Source organism: Pterocles gutturalis, unplaced genomic scaffold (genome assembly GCF_000699245.1).
Source record: "Pterocles gutturalis isolate BGI_N339 unplaced genomic scaffold, ASM69924v1 scaffold22189, whole genome shotgun sequence".
NCBI classification, from domain to species: domain Eukaryota; kingdom Metazoa; phylum Chordata; class Aves; order Pterocliformes; family Pteroclidae; genus Pterocles; species Pterocles gutturalis.
The window spans coordinates 1-7,065 of NW_010133768.1; positions in this window are offsets into that span (position 1 = coordinate 1).

A 7,065-nucleotide genomic window follows, 5' to 3' on the forward strand; every position below is an offset into this window, starting at 1 on the left:
GTGCCCGTGGAGAGCAAACCTCTATTTCCTGCTCTGTGACCTTTTTTCCTCCTTTCTTAAATTTCCACTCCCTCCCCGCTTTCACCACTGTACTAACACTGGAAGAGAGCTGAAAAGGATTACAACGCAGAGTCATTCATTGGACGTTACCACACGCTCTCCCGGACTAAGCAAGAGGCCAAAACAAGAGGCAGAAGTGTCCAGGAGTCCCCGCGATGTCGGTTCCCCAGACCCGGGGGTTATTTTCCCTCAGCAGGGGAGGGCTGCATCCCCAGCCCCGTCCCACACTCCCACCTACCGGGAAGCCGCGGCAGCAGCACGGCCTGGCAGCCCCGCCCAGCTTAGCTGCGGCTCTTTTTCGAAATGGGACAAGAGTGGCAACTGTCTCAGGCACCCCCTCCCCCATCGTTTTCCGAGGTGGCAATAGGCAGCACTGCGGTGGCACACAGTTCAGGGGAGTCGAGAGAGGAGGAGGAGGAGGGATGTCAGGGCAGCACGGTGGCAGATGCAGGTCGACACTGACCCAGGCAGGAGAACATGAGGTCAAACTACCTTCGTCAAGGTTTTACGCCAGTTACAAGAACATAATAAAGGAGGAAGTGGCATCACAATAAATGGCACTGAAAGCTGCTGGAAGATTAAAACAAATAAATTGTTCTAATAATTTTAAAACCATTATGCAGACCAGTATTAACTGCATAACCTAACACTTCCATTTGTGCTCTTAGGAGCGTTTCAGCCCACTGGGCTGCCTTCCATGGGCTCTCCCCGGGAGAAACCGTGCTCCAGGCACCACAGTTCAGCAACCCCTGCCTGCCCCCCCTGAGGAGCCACCCACCCAGGAAGGTCAGGGGTCCTGGCCCAATTCTTCTGCAGGTCTTACCTTGCTTACATAGGTCATCTTATTAAGGGAAGAAATTAGAGAGCTGATGGAGGAAATTTCAGTTTCACAGTTTGTTTCCAGGATATTAAAAAAAAAAAAAAAAAAGACAAAATGACAGTTCAACAAGTTGAGGATGGGAGCAAGATGGGCATTTTAAGGGCACAATATTGCATCTAGAAATGTATATCAGCTTTGGGGAGAAAGTGGCTGGTAAGTTTTGCTCTGTCCTGCTTACACCACAGTCATACACTATAGGCAAATACAGAGTATTACCTCAAAGTATCCATTAAATCCTTGAGCAGTTCCTGAGACAGCACGGAATTAGCTTACGAAACTCTGCTGCAGGGCATCGAAAGGACCATGGGTGAGGCAGGTAAAGAAAATGAGAAAGGGTTATTTGTAGAGAGAAAAATCGGTACTGACACATGATGTTTCAACCTTTTTTCAAAAGTCATAAATCCTTACATTTCAGGCAGCAGCCAGCCTCTGCAGCTATTTCAGTTAGACCGAGCTGTCCCCACTGGCACACTATTTCACAGCTTCTTGTGTCAGTATTTCTGCGAGAATTCACGGCATTGGATATATATTACACCTTTTGTGCAGTAGATACACAGTACAGTTACACACTCATTTCCTGGATTGCTACATTATCTATTTCATTTTTCTCTTGCCATTGCCATTGTCCAGGAATGGTGAGGGGTTTGGTGTCAGTGTCACATGCAGAGGGTTCATCAACCCAGCACCAGCCAAGGTGTGGCTGCTTTAAGCTCATGAGTATGAATGGAGAGTTTTATCCAGTCTGTGGGCTCAGGGGATGTGTACAATGAGAGTAGCTTCATAAATACAGCATTTTTTAGCATGTGAGCTCTATTTTGGTGAAACTCTTCACTAATTTTAAGAATAATTTTTAAAACTGTTTTTAGAAATACAGCCAACTAATACAAAGATAAAGGAATTTTGAAAGTATGCATGCTAGGAGTGATTAGCCAAAACAAAGCTGAAAAAAGTTTTTATGTGCCTCTCCTTGCAAACCTCTCTTGTTTACATCCTTCTTCCATTTGGCCAGGAAAACACTTCTGTGATAAACACTGAATAATTCAAAAGAGAAGGTTTAAATAAACTGCAGAAATGTTCTGTATCACATTGAAGGATCAAAATCCCAATGAAGGAAATCCTGATCTGCATGTCTAAAGTCCCCTTTTATTGTACACAGTGGTTAGAAATGGATGATTTGACAGGCTTAATCCTTCAGAGAAAGAATGTTTTAATTTATTGATGGCTTTTCCAGGTTCATTTGGGTCATCAGGCAGAGAATGTTGATATTCACTGCCTAGTCTTACCTCACTGGAAGCTCCTTGACATTGCTCAGGACTGTGGCAGACAGTCCACCTCTGAGCAGCTAGCTCTTTCACATCAGGGGATAGATTTTTTTCTTCTTCCAGCAAACCATGGCATCATAGAGTACCTCACATTGAAAGGGACCCATAAGGATCATCGAGTCCCACTCCCTGCTTCTCGCAGGACTACCCAAAACTAAGCCATCTGACTACAAGCATCATCCAGACGCTCCTTGAACTCTGACAGGCTTGGTGCCATGATCACTTCCCTGGGGGGCCTGTTCCAGTCACCAGCCACCCTGCCAGGGAAGAACCTTCCCCTAACGTCCAATCTGATCTTCCTCTGATGCAGCTTCATTCAATTTCCTTGTGTCCTATCACTGGTCACCAGAGAGGAGATCAGCATCTCTGCCTCCACTGCCCCCCTTGAGGAAGCCATAGACTGTGTTGAAGTTACCCCTCAGCCTTCTCTAAGCTGAACAAACCAAGTGACCTCAGCTGCACCTCGTAAGTCCTGCCCTTGACACCTTTCACCACCTTGGTCACCTGCCTCTGTACACGCTCTTACAGTTTGATGTGCTTCTTATATTGAGGTGCCCAAAGAAATTGTGTTTGCAAATAAAGGACAACTTTCCAATGTTCATTCTCTTGCCAGTTAACATTCTATGGAATTTTGTTACACTGAAAATTCAGGCCAATTCTTTTTTAAATGAGCAATAACGGCTCTAGCTGACTTGCCTAATGTAAACAGCATATTCTGTGTGACTATCTGAACCACAGTTGCAGAAAAATAAAGACTGAAAAACATATGCCAATACTTAAAAGGATAAGGAGAAAGTGAAAAAAAAAGTGATTTATAAGTAGATATTTAGTTTTTGATTTCCCAAAGGTGTTACAAATATTATTTTTGAACAGTAATTAATTACAAGTCATCATTTAACACTTAAATTTAACATCTGAGTGTTACTTCTCTCCTTTCCACAGAAAATAAGAAAGATACATGGACTAAACAGCTCAGTTGACATTGTACTTCTAATTTATTTGGGGTATTCTTGAATATTACCTCCAAGTTCTACAGCTTAATCTTTACTGTAATCACTACGGTAAGTAGTAATGACTACAATCATGATTTACCCCTTGAAACTGCGTAAGTTCTGAAAAAATTAGCCTACTTTACAACGTGGAGTAACACATTTTTAAATGCTAAAAAACCTACAGAAATTGCTTTGTATTTTACAATTTTGATACAATCTGTGTTTTATGCTTTGGGGAATACACAATGGAGCCTTGTGTATGCATAGACATGGTGGAAAAATAACACTGACTCCAATTACAGAACAGTACAGGAACTTAATACTGTAGAAAGTATAACTCTTCTGCCCCCACACAGCAGCCTACTGAAATCTGGGTCACTTTTTAACAAAAACATTCTCAGTGGTCAATATTCAATCATTATTTATTAAGTTTATAAAAAACATATTAAGACTTTTTCCTGATAAAAAGCAGGTCTATGAACATTTTGTAATGATCTCTATTCACCTGGCCACCTATTACCGTAAGTGTACTGCCCTAAATGTTTCCATGTGAAAAACACATTTACCTTCTGAATACATGGTAATTAAATTTTCTTGAATCAGTACCAGTCACATGTCCAATTACAGTTAACAGTGCATTTTGACTGCATGACTGTACATTTATAGCAGTGACTTTTCAACTAATGTACATAAAAACATTTAACTTTGCACGTTACTTAGTTCAGAGCATGAATATTACCTCAAAACAGGAAGCATGTGCAATTGTAATCTAAATATAGAGCACATCACAGAATCTGTTTTCACATTAAATTGGTGGTACAGCCTGATCTCAAGCACTTCACTGGCCGTTCCCGGTGAGGACATTGCAAGGTTCAGAGAAAGGCAGTGACAGAAACCAGAAAGATCAGCATTGTTCAGGACGGTGATGAACAGACAGGAACATAAAAAAAAAGTCATATAGGTGGTACAGGGAAAGTAAGCTGGTGCTTTCTGTTCTCCCAGCAGCACGCTGCACAGATGACAGTCAATTGAATTAAAACCTAGTAAATTCAAATCTTATGAGAAGAAATATGCTTTTATTGAACAAGTAGTTAGTCCTTTGAAGTCTTTACTGAGGCTATACTTCTGAATTACGTTCAAAGTTCTCAGCACCAAGAGGAAGAGAGTGTTCTTGAAGACTGAAAGAACAACTGGACCTGCAGTGATGAACAGACAGTTTTGGACAGAAGTGCTTCGGGCTTTGTCCAATTTTTTAATTCCAAGTTTACAAATAGGATCTTTTTTTTTTTGTTTGGGGGTTTCATCCTGCATCTAGTAGCTGCACAGGTTCCTTTTTGCACTTCTTGTGACTGCTGCTCGCCGCTCTTGGAATTAGGAGATTGGGCTGGGTAACTACAAGTATGGTTTAGTCTTGGCAGTTTCTCAGAAAATCTGGTGACATAAAGAAAGCCAAGGGTTTTATTTATCAAATAAAAAATAATAATTTGGTTCAGTGGCAAGTAATTTGGAAATCAAAGCACCAGCAAAGTAAAAAATGTTCAGAGATGTCATGCATGTTTTACCAGATAAAAACTCCACTTAGGAGCTTCCAGTTAGATCTTCTGCAGTAACCCCTAAAGTATGTCAGGCAAGTTAGTTGCTAAAATTATCCTCAGAAACAAGCTAAACAGCTAAACTAAACCAACCTGAATGCAGGACATAGGATGAGATTCATGCATCTTTCTGTGGCAGAAGACTCTCCTTTTCCAAGGGCCATGAAGCTTCTGAGGCTGCAGTACCCTTCCTGCAGACCTTCTGCCTGAAAGATGAACCCCACGTGACATCTGCTGGTGGTGTCCTGCACCTGAAGTGTGCAAGACCCACATCCAAATTCCCGCTCTGCCTGATGGTTTGAACCACAGAAGTGACTACCATCATTTGGCAATTGACTTCTGTGGTGTGGCTTTCAACCTCTATATTTACTGGAATGCCATGTTGCAAAACTGTTCTGAAGGTCACAGAGGAAGCCTGGGTTTTAAAGCCCAGCTCTTTACATAGTCAAGGAATATTGGAGACACTGAATCTTGAAGTGAGATTCCCCCCTCAACTGAAAAGAAAAACTACCAAAAAAAAGTATTATCTGACAGCCACTCGAATCTACAGCTGCTGTATCCCAAATTAAATTGGACTCCACCCAAACACCTGCTTTGCATCCCAAATCTTTTTATGGTACTGTATCTGGGACACTCAGCATTTATTTTGGATAGCTGCGTTCTCTAAAGCAAATGGCTTCAACAGTGGGAACAGTAACATTTACAGAATGCATGGTAAAACCAAAATTCTCATCTCAGATCACCTTCAGGGATGTTAATCTGGTTAACGAACTCAGTTCACGCTTCCCTTCACTCTGTTACAGGTATCTGCGGTAACATTATTACTGCTTGGTATTACCAGTGGTATTTACCTTTACTTATGCTTGCATTTTATAGCATAAACAATCTCCTTACATGGCCCAGAGGACCAGTCATTCTAAGAAATAAATTTTGTCATTCAATTTCTAGTCCACCTACATATATTCTGTGTAAATAAGCTGTACAATTGCTCTGGATCAATTGAATGCTAAAATTTCCCTTCATTTGTCTTCAAGAGTGGGGATTAGAGGCATTATAGAGGTTATGGCTAAATTTGAGTGTCAGCAAGCACTTGAAAGAAAATAACTTATTTTTCAGAAAAATATTTTAATGAGATGAAACACAATAGAAAAAACGAGAGGGATAAAGGGGACTCCACCTCCTGCCATGAGGCAAGTAACATTCAAACTCCTTAGTCACTCAGGAAGGATATGAATGCTTGTTCACATTTGTTTATAGTTTCATTTTACATCTCATTATTTCAGGAAATTTCCCATAATTCTTAAAATAATCTAACTGCATGTCTTAAAAATCTCAGATACAAAGTATCTACAGAATGAAACGGGGCAAGGAAATGACTTCCACCTTTGGGTAGACTCAATGTGAGACCAAGATAGACAGTGACTTGATGCTACTGTGGCATCAACATGATGAAAAAGCCCAGCATGGGCACCCTTTATCAGCCCTTATCAGTGATTATCGGCTAATGTCCCAAAGGTCACATGAACCATATAGCTCACAAAGACTCTCCAACAGGCGAGCACAGGGGGATTTGTATTTTCACCCCATGTACACATACCCCACTGTAACTACATCAGAACAGCTACCATTTTTTCATTCCTACACTTGGAGACCGACACAAGAGCTTCATAGATACCATCACCAGTTACATTATCCGAGTCCCTCAGAGCTGAAGCTCTTCAGAGGGCAGGATGAAGGCACACACCAACCCCACAGGTGCTTCTAAGGAATCACATGCAGGCTGGAATACAGAACAATGGTTGCGTGAATGGGTAACTGAAGCATGCCCTATTGTTGCAAGCTGAGGTAGAACATGGATTCAATCACCTCAGTGCTCATTGGCAACCCCTGAAGGACAGAACAGATGTTAACATGCTCAGTGCTCCTCAGGTTGTAACTACCTTCTCCCCAACTCCAAAGGGGAAGGTCGGCTTTTCGGTCACCTACCGGTGGCTTCTTAGGTTAAGTGTTCTGTGGTTGGATGTTGGGCAAGAGATTACTGTTTGAATATCCTGCTGCTGAGCATAGGGCTTACCCGAGTGCATGAAACTCAAATTGTTGCAGAACTTCCTTTCACGTGTGTGGTTTTGGAGTCACTACTCTGCACTATCACCATATAGATTAGTATCTGTATGTACAATATCTACACCTACATGCATGTGTACCCACACAGGCATTCC